The sequence below is a fragment of the Diabrotica virgifera genome, chromosome 9 (assembly GCF_917563875.1).
Source record: "Diabrotica virgifera virgifera chromosome 9, PGI_DIABVI_V3a".
Lineage (NCBI taxonomy): Eukaryota > Metazoa > Arthropoda > Insecta > Coleoptera > Chrysomelidae > Diabrotica > Diabrotica virgifera.
Window position 1 is genome coordinate 18,835,807 of NC_065451.1, and position 15,205 is coordinate 18,851,011.

The 15,205-nt window shown below is 31.9% G+C and overlaps 1 protein-coding gene across 2 annotated transcripts in view; it reads right to left on the bottom strand.

Moving 5' to 3' along the window:
• The window catches only part of LOC114331406 (NADP-dependent malic enzyme), a 125,199-nt gene that overhangs the window by 62,894 nt on the left and 47,100 nt on the right, over positions 1 to 15,205 (bottom strand). Inside the window, exon 1 of one of the 2 annotated variants that reach the window (XM_050660954.1) lies at positions 8,598 to 8,616. The exons of the other annotated variant lie outside the window; for it this stretch is intronic. The gene's annotated coding sequence lies outside the window, so the exon portion shown is untranslated. Of the gene's footprint in view, positions 1 to 8,597; positions 8,617 to 15,205 lie in introns of those variants that run through there. 2 annotated transcript variants of the gene reach the window in all.

The window sequence follows — 15,205 nt, forward strand, 5'->3', positions numbered from 1 at the left end:
CTGTCGTACATGGCAAATTACGTGTAGTAAAATTCACACTGGTATGGATATGTAAATATTACTAGCATGTCATTCTACTTGACAATGTCATAATTAACTTAAATAGATGGCTTTTGAATGTTCTTGGATAAGTGTTATTTGTATAATTGCAAATTATTAATTCAGTTAATAAATGTGATAATTTTTTCATTAACTATGTATTCAGTAATTGTAATAATTTATAAGTACAACAAAAACTAATACTCAATCGAGAAAAGAGGAAAAGTGATTTTTTAATAATATATTGTTACTATGGAACGCTTACAATTTTGAACATCTTTATCAACAAAATGCTTGGATCACAGAATATATCTTGATGTATTCTCTGCTTGGATCTTCCATAAATATTAGACAATAAATAACTTTTTATAAAGTTCACGTCTTAAATCAATTATTTATTAAATACACTATATTAGGTCTGGATCCCGCGTATGAAAAAAAGTTGATCAATAGCAAGCTGAAAATTTGTTAATAGCTTAAGGGTGTCTAGTCGAATAAACTTTGATATATGGGAACACTGGAACAGGGGCAGTTTTAATTGTGGAACAGATTAAAAATTTGGAACGGTCAGACCACGAAAACGGCACATTTATTTTGTCCGACAGAACAGACTTAAACTCTCCGAACAGAGTTTCCCGATTCATGTCAAATATTTAAAATTGTCACTGATTGTCACTGTCTGACTGACAATATGCTGACAATATTCTATTCGACTGAGTGCGTTGTATGACAAAGATAGATTTGGAAAATATTACCACGGACGTTGTGTTCATTTTTTTTCAAATCCTGAAAAAACCAATAAATATTTTTTAAAAATTTAAACGCAGAATGAAATACTAAATTATTACCGAGGGCCGAAAGTCCCTTAGAATAAATAAAAAGTTTATTTTGAATGAGATATTTGAAATCAAAAATCACACTAAATTTTCTCTTAGTTTTTCACCCCTGTAACTTATTAAAATAAACATTGTAGAAGTTCTCAGGGACTTTCGGCCTCGCTAATAACGTAATCTTTCATTCTCCGTTTAAATTTTTCAAAAATACTTATTAGTTTTCTCAGGATTCGAAAAAAATGAATCCCCATTTGAATAGCATTGCAGCCGAAAATACGTACCCATCCCCTTAATGAAAGGATAACAAAACAGTTGGAAGTTTTGTCCGACAAAATCATGGGACGTTTTCGTAGCCTGACGTTCGAAACCTGTAACCTGTTCCACAATGAAAACTTTCCCTGTTCCAGTGTTTCCGTACATCAAAGTTTGTCCGACTAGACACCGTTAAGCTATTAACAAATTTTCAGCTTGCTATTAATAAACTTTTTTTTGGTACGCGGGATCCTGACCTATAAATTGCTTATGAAGACAAAATAATCTAGAAAGTTACAAAAAATTGTACAGTGCCTGGCCAAATTATTAGGCCAAGCAAAGAAAAATTTACTATATGAAGTTATTTCTCTCATGATTATGAATATTTGAAAAAATACCGTTTTGTTCCTTTTTTATGAATATGTATTAACTTTAAGGTGCGTATCCATTAGGTTTGCCGCTCCGCGCTCCCTGCAACTGCTTTAATCGATACAGCATGTGCTCCTCTACATATAAACCGCCACCGATTGGAGCGCCGAGGCGGAACGCGCACTGTTGCATGGTCCAGGAGCGCCAACTTATCCACTATGTGGAGCAGTTGCAGGAGCGCGGAGCGGTGAACCTCATGAATACGCACCTTTATATATGTAAATATGCCGTATCGATTGGAACAGTTGCAGCGAGTGCAGAGCAGCGAACCTAATGGGTACGCACCTTAAGGGTTAATATTCACAAAAAAGGAACAAGACAATATATTTTTTCAAATATATGTATTCATAATCATGAGAGAAATAACTTCATATAGTAAATTTTTCCTTGCTTGGCCTAATAATTTGGCCAGGTACTGTATTTAAAAAATCCTTTAAAAAGGTTTACTTATTAAAAAGAACTCTTTTGGGCTATATCACAGAACATTTTCGTAATTAAAATTCCATCTTCAGTGCTGATACAAGGTATACACATGGTTGAAGCCATTAAGTATATACCTACGTGAAAACTACATATATTTAGTTGTCCCCCGTCCCACTCCCAAGAGTAATTCGGAAAAATGTCTCAAATAAAAGTTACGTATTTTTGCATAAAGAATCCAAATCTGCAATAAAGATTGGGATTCCTATTTATGATTTTAAAGTTACCCCCACTTCCATCACCAGGGGGTGGAGTGTGGAGCCGTGTTTGGTGTCATTCGATAGATTTTTGAAAAATATTGAACACATATTTTTCAGTTTTTCGATACTTTTGATAGACCCTATACACTATACAGGGTGTTTCATTAACAATTGTCCATATAGTAACTTTAGAAACCTTAGCACAAAATACGAAGATTTAACCTAAAACACTTAAATAAAATGTGGCCCCTTACTGAGTTACAGGGTGTTTTATCTAAAAATTTAAAAACCATTTTTGCTCAGCATTTTAAAACTATTCAACGTATCCTTTTCATACTTGGCAAAAAGTGCGACTGCTATACACCCTACTAAATTATGATAAACAAACATTTCTAACTACTACCAGAGGCGTACGACAGGGGATAGTGAATGGTTGACCCTTCTCAAATTCTACGCCACTGGAGGAATTACTATTTTAGTGCGGTTTTTAGATTCTCCAATACTTTATACGTAAATAATATACTCTTCATTGGTAACGATAAAGTCATTAGTTTTCGAGATATTTGAAGGTAAATATGAAACGGCACAGTTATTTTGATTAATAATTTATGATATGATTCATAGCTTTCATACTTATCATACTTGGCAGAAAGTGTAGGTACTGTACACCTTCCCAAATTCTACGCCACTGACGAAATTGCAATTTTAGTGTAATTTTTTGATTTTTCAGTACTTTTTATGTAAATAATATACTCGTCATTCGGAACGATAAAATGATTAGTTTTCGAGATATTTGAAATTAAAATTAAAGCGACACAATACAATAATCAAAATAACCGTGTCGTTTCATTTTTAACTTCAAAGATCTCGAAAACTAATGACTTTATCGTTACGAATAAAGAGTATATTATTTTTATAGAAAGTATTGGAGAATTCAATAATTTAACTAAAATGGCAATTCCGCCAGTGGCGTAGAATTTGGAAAGGGTCAAACATTCACTTTAACCCGTCGTACGCCTCTGGTAATAGCCAGAAACGTTTGTTTAACATAATTTAGTAGTTTGTATAGCACCTATACTTCCTGCCAAGTATGAAAAGGATACGTCGAATAGTTTTAAAATGCTGAGCAAAAATAGTTTTAAAATTTTTAGATAAAACACCCTGTAACTCAGTAAGGAACCACATTTTATTTAAGAGTTTTAGGTTAAATCTTCGTATTTTGTGCTAAGGTTTCTCCAGTTACTATATGGACAATTATTAATGAAACACCCTGTATATGAAATCTCAAATTAAGTATTTTCCTACGAATTTTATGCTTTTAATGCCACAATTACTAAAACCAATTTCTTTTAATGGACTTGTTTAATTTAGCGTTAATAATAAAATACCAATAACCGTATTTCGTTTAAAACTGATACCACAAATAAAATAAATCCACAGCTTCTTCCTGAATAGGATACTTAAACTGATACAAGGTTATTGTTTAAAGTCAAGGTTATGGTTACTGAAGGTTGGGCGTATGCTCGTGTGTGATTATTTGTAAATTCTTAACTAACGAATGTAAACTTTATTAGTTTAATATAATATGTATATTGTTTTGTTATCAGTATTAGATTTTCTACAGGGTGATTGATTAGTGGGGTAAAGCTTAATAGATCCGCTATAGTAATAGATAGCAATAAAAGTTAATAACAAAAATTGTAGCCACTTTTAAGCTTCATATTAGAAAATTAGTTAGAATGTTACAGGGTGTTCGATAACACAGTGGCAGACCAAACTTATGTTTTTTTAAATGATACACCCTATATTTTATTTTATATTGGAAATCCTGTTAACTTCTCCAGCTCAAAAATATATGGTTTGTTAAGTTATACAGGGAATTTACAAAGTTATAACCAATTTTGTATGAAACTTCCCTTTTCAACTCCCTGTATAAATAAAAATGAGCACAAGAGCAATGGTTTATCAATGCCATGTTTTTTATTTATTGTCAAAATGTTCAAGAATTATTTGTTTAAATTGACATTGCTAATTTTCTTTATATCAAATACAGGGTGAGTCAAAACGCAAGTACATTATTTTCTCAGTAATGTTAAATGGAACACCCTGTATTTTATATCATTATTGAAAATAACATTACCGTACTTTAATTTTTATATAACATTCCCTATGTCCAAATTTATTAGTTTTTGATATATTTTCATTTTTCAGAGCATATTATTTTAGGTGTCTAAATTTATCTAAATTTTAAATAAGCCATGACTGAATTGATAAAATTGACGATTACTGATTATTATCAATCCGGTAATCAATGTAACAATGTAGCAAATAAAGAAATAAAAATAATTTACTAGTAATAAATTTTACAAAAAAAAACACAACCACAACATGCAACATTTTTGAAACAATTAAAAACTACTTTTTTATGTAAATGTAACAAATAAAGAAAGAAAATTAGTAAAAAATTTTACAAAAAAACACACAAACACAAAATACAATATTTTGTGAAGACAATTGTAACAATGTAACAAATAAAGAACGAAAAATAATTTATCAGTAATACATTTTGCAAAAAAAACATGTTTGAAAAAATTAGAAGTTACTTTTAATAAAATATTTTTAATATTTATTTACATAAGGTGTTCAAAATTACCACCTAACACATTTATGCACGCCTAAAAACGATCATTGAATAAGCAATGAGCTACTTACTCTACGAAACATTTGTAAATTAACACATTGAAATACACTTTGTATTCTACTTTTCATCTCATCCCTTGTTGTTGGAGGTATTTTATAAACTTCGTTATTAACGTAATCCCAAAAAAATTAGTCCAGTTTATTAAATTCTTTTGATTTGGGTGGCCACGCTACTGGTCCATTGAAAAATGAAAATATCTCGAAAACTAATAAATTCAGACATAGGGAATGTTATCCAAAAATTAAAGTACGGTAATGGTACTTTTCAATAGTGATATAAAATACAGGGTGTTCCATTTAAAATTACTGAGAAAATAATGTACTTGCGTTTTGACTCACCCTGTATTTGATATAAAGAAAATTAGCAATATCAATCATTCTTGAAAATTTTGACAATACATAAAAAAATATGGCATTAATAAACTATTGCTGTTTTCCTCATTTTTATTTATACAGGGAGTTGAACTTGTTACGATTTTCATATAAAATTGGTTATAACTTTGTAAATACCCTGTATAACATAACAAACCTTTATATTTTTGTGATGGAGAGGTTAACAGGATTTCGAATTTAAAATAAAATACAGGGTGTTCCATTAAAAAAAAACAAGTTTGGTCTGCCACTGTGTTATCGAACACCCTGTAACATTCTAACTAATTTTATAATGTGAAGCTCAAAGGTGGCTAAAATTTTTGTTATTAACTTTTATTGCTATCTATTACTATAGCGGATCTATTGAGTTTTACCCCACTAATCAATCAATCACCCTGTATAGTTCGTTTTACTCTTTTTGGCCGATTTGATCTTGAAAACCACTGAAGTAAGATGACACCGTCAATAAAATTACCAATGGCGGAGAAAAAAATTATGTTCTAAATTAAAGAACAATTAAAAATAATAAATATTTATATATTTATTTAAAAATGCATTATTTCAAAAATGCAAGGCAAGAAAAAAAATTGTCCTGACTGACTAGTTGACAAAAACACTAGTAATGTTGAGACAAAATTGCATAGGTACTTTTTAGTAAATAAAAAACAGAATTTTTTGTTTGTTAAACTTTAGGAATAGAAAATTTAGGAAAAAAATATTATTTAAGGTTTTTTGGCGGAAAGGGGATAAGTGAGGGTATAATACACAAAATAAAAATAAATTTAATAAAACAGCAGAAAATTCCTTTGGGTGGTTAAAAGGAATTGAAAAAATATTGTTAATTTTAATTTATTTTTTTTTAATTACATATAGACAAAAATTTGTAAAGTATGGCATTTTTTTAAATATTTAAGTATTAATTTATTACATACAACACTTTTGAGGCCCGTTAATCATATGATTAAAACGTCAATTTATTTGAATTATTTAATAAGTGACAAAATAAATCATCGCACAGTCCAATAACTATCTCCAATAGACATCGTAATTTATTGTTTTCTATAAAAACATTAAATAGATACAGATAATTAATATTTATAAACATAAGGATCTAACTGCTATACCGTATCTATACAGTTTAAGAAACTGCTAGTATTGTTTTTTTAAACTTTAAAGTAATATATTGTTGTATAATTTTTTTTTAGGTGAATTTCTTAATGGGTTTTTGAACGGACTTAAACAATGGTGCGGTCAGATTAGACAATACAGTTTATTTCGCTTTGCAATGGACAATAAGACATTTTATAAAAAATTCGAAGAAGATTAAGCAGTGAACAAATTTATTGAGTTTAGAATGTAAGGCTTTTTGTTTAGCAACGAAAGTATGTAATTTGATGTCTCCCAGCATTTAACAAATTGGAAAGTTGTATACAAATTAAATTGGTTCTTGAGAAATGATAATGTGGGTAGTGGGTAGAAAGGATGTTTTGTGATTGGTGGAAAATGATGGATGGAAGGGATGAGAATGTTGAGAACGTCTGATTTTGACGAGAGAAAAAAGAGGCAGTGTGTAATGAATATCTGGAGACAGCAGTCGATTTTTGAAAAGTGAGAAGTCAGTGTAAAGTGGTGAAGTTGGCCTTTGCGAGCAGAATCAAGTTGAAACGAAATCGTTGACCGAGTTGAAAAGTTAATTTTCCTGGGACCGAGGAAGATTCCTGTTTCTGTCTGGAACGAGTAGCCGATTGGTATCTATTTGCACAAGATATCGAGCAGAAAGAAAACTGAGTCGAGAATTCGAGTGAGTCCTGTTTGTTTGTTTGTGAAGCAGTTTGGACGAGAGGGACCTATAGCAACATCCTAAGAGGACGTGTGGGGAATCGAGGACGACGCAATCAGGGAAAAGAAGTAGAGAAGAAAGAAAAAGGTTAGTCAAATCATTTGTGAAACGGAGAGAGTTTGTTTATATCCACACCATATTTGCTTAATTTTTGTATTGAACAGTTCTATAACATAATTAGTCATTCCAAATTTTAAAGAAGAAATAAGAAATCAATTCAAAAGAAAAAAAAAAGTAAAATTTATTAAATTTTGTAAGAATAAATAACGAATTATTTAAATAATTTTTTTTTGTTAAAACAGAGGAGATATCAGAATTAAAGCTTAATTTATTAGAGGAGAAATAGTTGCAACAAATCTAAATTTTTAGCATATTTTAAAATCTTATGTTTATGGTATATTGGATAAATAAATAAAAAAAATTTTACATTTATATGACATTGAGTGTGTTTAATTTCCCTGTTTTTTCCTGGATGGAGTAAGCAACTAGAGATACCATAAGCCACAAACCAAAGGTAAAGCATCAAAAATAAAATAGCCCTGAGAATAAAGTTTATTAGAAAATTTAATTTAAATTTGGTTTTGTTTTACATAAGCAGTAATTAAAATAATTGAGTAATTAATTAAATTAAGAATTTGCTCATTAATCTCATAAAAGAGAGAAATACAGAGCATAACAATATAAATTCACAAAATGTATAATGTATTATGAAGAAATCTACTGCACTTATTTAGATATATGGGCATTTCTAAAAAATCTACAAAAAATTATTCTGTCGCCACATCTTTTTGTCTCTCCAGGAATTGTGGGAAAAGAAAACCCCCAAACAAAACTAAATACCTATAAGTAAAATTGAATATGTGTGTAGGAGGAAGAAGAGGAGATCTGATACTTAAGGATGGAGAACTGATACAATATAACCAAACGTACAAGTATTTGGGCATGGAATTGACAGATGAAGAGACCATGGATGAAGTAATAAAAGACAGAAATGTGTAAAAAAGAAAAGACTAAAATATCTCTAAGGGAAAAAAATCACTAAAAATCACTTTGGTCGCTAAAAATCAAAACACAATAAACACTTCTTTAGCAACGGAAATGGACTTCTGGAGGAGGTCAGTTGGAAGATCGGGTCAAGGAAGAGTTACCAAGAAGGATATATAAAATACAAACAACTTAAGTGATATGGTCACATTCAGAGAATGGGAAAAAATCTATTACCAAAGCACATAATAGATTGAACACCACAGGGAAGATGTAGGAGAGATAGACCAAAACAAAACTCGGTGAAGATTGAAAACGAAAGATGACGCGTAGAACGTTATAAACAGTTATTTATATATAAAAATAAACTACTCAAAAACAAATACACTTAAATGTTTACCTAAGAAAAAAACCGATTTTGTATGCACAGAGAATGAATAATAATTAAAGAATGACTGACATACTTACTGATACCTATCAACTAGCTTTCGAGTTTGATATTAACCATTAAAATCCGTATTTCCCTATTATTGGACGTGATCAGATAATTTTCCCTACAACGGAGCCACTACTCAAACTATAATTCAGTTATCCATTTATTTCTGTTCACACCTTGCTTTATAGATGTTTTCAATAATTGATTAGTATCGATCAATAATAGTAATATAATAATAGAGTTATGTTTAACATAATTGATTTTTCCGGGACTATATTTAGATGTCTAACAAAATGTTTATGCAAGGTGTGGTATTGTCAATATTAATGCGAGACTTAAAAAAACAAAAAACTAAAATTATTAGTAAAACTTCATGATTTTTTTAAGTAATAATGGCTTTGGTTACGACGAATTAGTCAGACTTGCTGAATTTGTAAAGCGAGTATTATCACTATGTTACAATATCAGCATAATTTTATTAATGTATGTTAGTGAGTTAGTTTTACTTGCACCAGTCTTTTAGTCTTGTTTGGGTCGCCCATGTTTCTCCAACTGTCATCAATACGACTAACTTCACGCGTAACTTTGATACGAGAAATAAAAAAAATATGCATTGAAATCCAGATCTCGTAATTTTTTGAGCGTTATAAAGTGAGTACAAAGACATACATGTAGAGTTGTAAATATTGTATCTTAAATTTTAAGTCTCCTGTATATAATTTTTACGAACACGAAACGAGCGTCCGTCGACGCCCACAGAGACAGATGTGTGGACAGAGGGGTGGAACCAATCGACGGGTGGCGGTTAGAGGATTGTGTTTATTTTCAATCGCCCTTAAGACATAAAAATAACATTAGAGCCCTTTGAAACAATTTTAATAGGTTAGTTCTCAGGGGAAAACGGAAAAGGGAGATTAGATGTAAGAGATTTTTATTTAGCGTAGCGGTTCGATAGTCAGTCGATTTTAACATCAGGACCTCGACGGACGTGTTATTTGGGATAATCGAAAAAGACGCAACTTAGAGACGCTTTAAGACGGGCATTATGACAAGCCGGTTATAATATTCATTAGACGCAATTATTTCCAAATACATTTCTTTTCGTAAGAACACGTAAAATTTTGGTCGCAATTACACAAACACTTTTACATTTCGTCAACTTAATAGTATATATAATTTAATTGTCTATTTTATTAATTAAAACTGTTAAGACGCATACGGACTTTTATTACGATTGTCTTTAACGAATACTACATACATACCTATTTCTTTTTTTGTGATTACAGCTTCAATACAGAGTCATGTTGGGGAAACCTGGCGTGCCCGTCTTGTTTATATGTACATTGTAAATCATGATTCGGGATTGCTCCTCATAACATTCAAGTGTCTTTGGTTTGTTTATTTTTAGTGCATCTTTATTGTGATTTTAGTATAGAGTCCCTTTTTCCTATAAATAAATGACCACATTTTTGTATAGAATCTCATTGTTTAATTTCAGAATTGTGGTTTAATCCTATATAGATACAATATTCGCGGTTTGCAAGTACTTGGAGGGGATATGAGAAATGATCGTGCGAGAATAGCGGAGAAATATGGCAACTTTCTTAAATAATTCATATTGCCAATTGAAATTGTCAAATTGACGTATATATCATTCCTACTGTCATTGAAGAAGAAAAATTATATATTGCTCCACAATATTGATATGATATGCAATTATTATATAAAGGTAAATTTAATTAATTGTATTTTGCTTGCAGTACTGCGTTTTAATAACTTTTTTTTTTTTATTAACTCCATTGAGTACAACAATCTGCCCATTGGGCATTAAGCATTTGTTATGGTAAAAAATATAGACATGTAGAGAGTTACTCCAGTGAGTAACCTCTTTACAATTCTAAAACTAAAATTTTATCAGTCTGAATACACTTTTGATTACGTTCAGTTGGTTAAGTCGGACGGCAGTTGCCGTTTTAGTCTACGCACTTCAAAGACGTCCCGCACATTTAATTGTCTGGCAAACGCATTAGGATGCACTAACACTCGTTCAAAGTATTTAACACTAAAACGTTGTATGGCTTCTTTCACGGATTCTAGGGGGATGTCGTGTTGAATCACCTCGTTGGATACATAGTATGGCGCATTGACTATGGAACGCAGCACCTTGTTTTGAAATCTCTGTAAGATGTTTGTATTGGAGACGCTAGCAGTGCCCCATAGCTGAATCCCATAAGTCCATATGGGCTTGAGGATGGACTTGTAGAGTAAAATTTTGTTATCCAGAGATAGTTTGGAATTGCGTCCAATGAGCCAATACATATTTCTCAATTTAAGTCCAAGCTGTTTTCGTTTTGTAAAAATATGTTTTTTCCAAGTAAGGCGGCGGTCCAAGTGCATGCCAAGATATTTGGCGTCCTCGGATTGAGGAATTATCAATATATACAGGGGGGCATGTTTCTCTGCGTAGCGTGAATGTTACATGTAATGATTTAGTTCCATTAGATTTGATGCGCCATACTTTCATCCATTGCTGAATTCTATTTAGGTTTGATTGAAGATTCCTTGATGCTGTTGTTGGATCTGTGTGGGATGCCAGGATAGCAGTGTCGTCTGCATACGTTGCAACTGTAGTTGTACTAGATGTTGGAATGTCCGCTGTGTATAAAAGGTACAGAATTGGGCCGAGAACGCTGCCTTGTGGGATGCCTGAGTGAATGGGATATATCTTGGTGTGCTCGGTACCGTGCTTCACAAGGAAGTGTCTATTTTCTATGTAGGATTTTAAGAGCTGGAAGTGAGGATAGGGTAGGAGCTTCTTTAATTTTATTTGTAGCCCTATGTGCCATACCTTGTCAAAAGCCTGAGATATGTCAAGGAAAGCAGCAGAACAGTATCTTTTGGAGTTAAAATCCTTGTTTATTTGGTTGACTAGCCTATGCACTTGTTCTATGGTTCCGTGTTTGTCTCGGAAACCGAATTGGTGTTCTGGAATTATTTTATTTTCGTCTATTATCGTTTTCAACCTTTTTACGTACATTTTTTCAAAGACTTTGCTAATCATAGGCAAAAGGCTTATAGGCCGGTATGAAGATGCATTTTCCGGTCTTTTTCCTGGTTTAAGGATCAATAGGATTTGTGCCACTTTCCATGAACTAGGGAAGTACTTTAGGCGCAGAATTTCATTAAATATAAAGGTGATTAGTTTTATGCACTTATCCGAGACTTCTTTTAGAATCTTGCCAGAGATTAGGATATGAGAAATGATCGTGCGAGAATAGCGGAGAAATATGGCAACTTTCTTAAATAATTCATATTGCCAATTGAAATTGTCAAATTGACGTATATATCATTCCTACTGTCATTGAAGAAGAAAAATTATATATTGCTCCACAATATTGATATGATATGCAATTATTATATAAAGGTAAATTTAATTAATTGTATTTTGCTTGCAGTACTGCGTTTTAATAACTAAATTTATTTACTAGATACAATTGTTTACCTTTTAATAACATAACCTGAATCTTATTTTTTCTTCTTATTATTTTTTTGGACTATGGCCTTGACAATTATCCAGTAACCAGGACTAATATAATTGGCCAATATAATTAAAAGTGCGAATAATGTTACTGAGCGTAGAAACCAGGTGTCGCTTTACCAAACTTGCACGGTCCCAATAGAGAGAAATATAGTTTATTGAAACCATGTACCAAAAAGCCATCGACCGAAGTCTTTCAGCCATATTTAGATATAATATTTAACTTAAACATGCCTCAAGAAAAGAGTTTCAGAACCTCTTTAATTTTGAATACATAATATATCGATTATTATTTCAATTAAACAAAATAACAAATCACAGGGGTCAACGACAAATTTAGCACATGAGTAGCACTTTCTATAGCACACGACTTCTATGTATAGTGCGGCCAACGCCCTTTTTATTGATACACTGACGAATTTAACCCTTATTTCGCGTGCCATGTTTGAAATCAAATTTATTATCTCGCTTTCGAAACAGCATTTCCGCAGCGACTACTAAAAACAAAAACCAAGACCTCCAACGAGGTACAACTAAACATCACTAAAAAAAACCCAGAAAAAGTGCCAAACGGAGGACATAGTAAGATGTACAAGAAAAGAAAAATAACAACAAGTAGAATGGACAACACTCACAAGGAAGAAGAGTTATTGGACGACAGTGGCGTAACCAGGGGGTTTTGGGAGTTATAAGCCCCCCCCCCCCATTGGGATGTACTTTGAGCTCTATACGCTTAACAGTAGCGCGTCATCAATATAACTTCGGGAGAGAGTATCATACCTTTTTTCGTAAGGTCTGCGAAACTTTGGCAACAGTGGTAATCTTTGACATTATCTAAGATCAACATTTATAAAAATAAACCAAAATGGGTGAAGATTTTATGTTAACATAGGTATTTGCACGAAATAATAATAATAAATAAGCATAGAGCGCCAAAGGCACTCTAACTTTATATACTCGCATTAGAATTCGAAATATTTTTATGTAAAATACACTTACCTACCTACGAGTACATATGTATAACTAAAACTCACAATGAACAATAATCTATTTTTTCAAATAGGCCAACAACTTCGTTCTATTACACAAAAATATAATAAATTAACTATAAATAAACACTATGAGCCATTCCACGAACATACGCCTGTTTTGGACAAACTTCGACAACGAATATTTTACTGTGCAACATAAGAAGTACGAAAGTAAATGGCGCTAATAATTATTCCAATAAACAACAATGTAATTTGCAATTTACTTTCGTTCTTCTTATTTTGCACAGTAAAATATTCGTTGTCGAAGTAATCCAAAACAGGCGTATGTTCGTGGAATAGGGTATACTCTCCTATGAAACAACAATGACGGATTCTTGGTTCAAAAGAACAAGGTTCTTTTGAGCAGGTTTGTCAAAATGACAGTGACAATTTCTCTATGTTGCCTAATTAGTTATTAGGTATATGTTCGATTTTTTGTTAGAAATAAAAAATTTTAGTAGGTCCGAAATGACACAAAATCTAGGCATGGGATAAAAAAGTTTATTTGAAGAAAATGTATTTCTTTGTTCTTCTTAATGGCGGTACAGGCTCGTTTTTTTAATATTGTATTTAATTACAGAGTAATTTCCACATACTAATATATTTCTCAAATTGGGCTCTGTACCGACATTATTTATTATATTACGAATATGTGTGCCAAATATCTCGACAAAATATTCAAAATTACAGCCGCAATCTTGGACCGCGTTTGTTGCTACCTGATGATCGCTACTGTAGCCTCTTAACACCATTACTATTTCGTACACCCCAGAAAACATCCAGTAGTTGTAACCCCCCTCCCCTTAGGGTCATCCTGGTTACGCCGTTGTGGACGACCCATGCCGAAATTGTTGGCAAACTATTGCAAAGAAACTGAAAATGACCACCAAATTGTTGAGGAGGTTATGTGCTGTCAAATTTGATGTTGATATAATGGTCATGATGTTGTAGGCAACAGCAGGCCTTTGGCTAAAATGACCTGAGGGTGGATGTTTTATTATTTCTCTAGTAGATACCTCTTCTACACGATGATGATGAAGACCGATAGAAAAAAGTTGTACCGAATTATGTATGTTAAAAAGTTTAATCCAATACGTCATAACAACAAGAATATTGAATAACAATTTAAGCATTAAATTAGAGAGTAATAAAAATTCTATTTGCAAATCTTGTTTGTTGTTCTCTTTTGTCTATTAGCAAATGGATTAGCGTTAGCGTATATTTACTTTAGATACCTACACGATACGCACTTGATTGTGATATTGTATTTACTTTTTTTACAAGGGAAATAGAGGTTAGTATTACATATCATTGTTTTACTTTTCATTCTTTGGAATCAGTTTGTGGTAAGTCCTAATAATATCAATATTAGTTTAAGTTTACAGTAAATATTATATAAGTAAATAAAACCACACGCATATATCAATATACAGGTTTTTTCGAGAAAATATTCCGCAACAGTAAATTTCGATGACATAAATAGTATAAAAATACGTTTTACTCACAAATGTGACGATATAATTTGCGAAATAAGTGGAATTTGAATCATTAAGTCATCATTTCCTGCCTTTAAAGTCAAATTTTCCACATTTTTTCTGTGCGGGATTTTTCTATACTTTACAATTTACAAAGTAGCCTATTGATTATGTATTTTAGAAAGGAACTACAACATTAACGGGGTTTTATTGTTTCATATAGTCAATGGACCTCTAGATACGAAAAAACCGGGGAGTGCTACCATTTGACGGGGTGCGTTTTTGAGAAAGGGGTGAATTAGTCCCTAGGCACAGGGCGAATTAGGGTGAGTTATATGCACTTTTGGTACAAGCACGTCTACAGGAAAATTGTTCTAGGTTAAATTTATTATCGAAATATCACATTTTAAAGTTAAAATTATTTTTTTTACAAAAATATAATCATAAGAAAAGCAAGGAAAAAACACGAAAGATGGCAATCTTGTTTTTGCCCCATAACTTTTTTCCACGAGGATATAGGCGTAGGTATTGCCTCACAGAAAAAAACTACCATCCTTTCCCCATTATTTCGCAAACATTGTTCTGTAACTATTTTC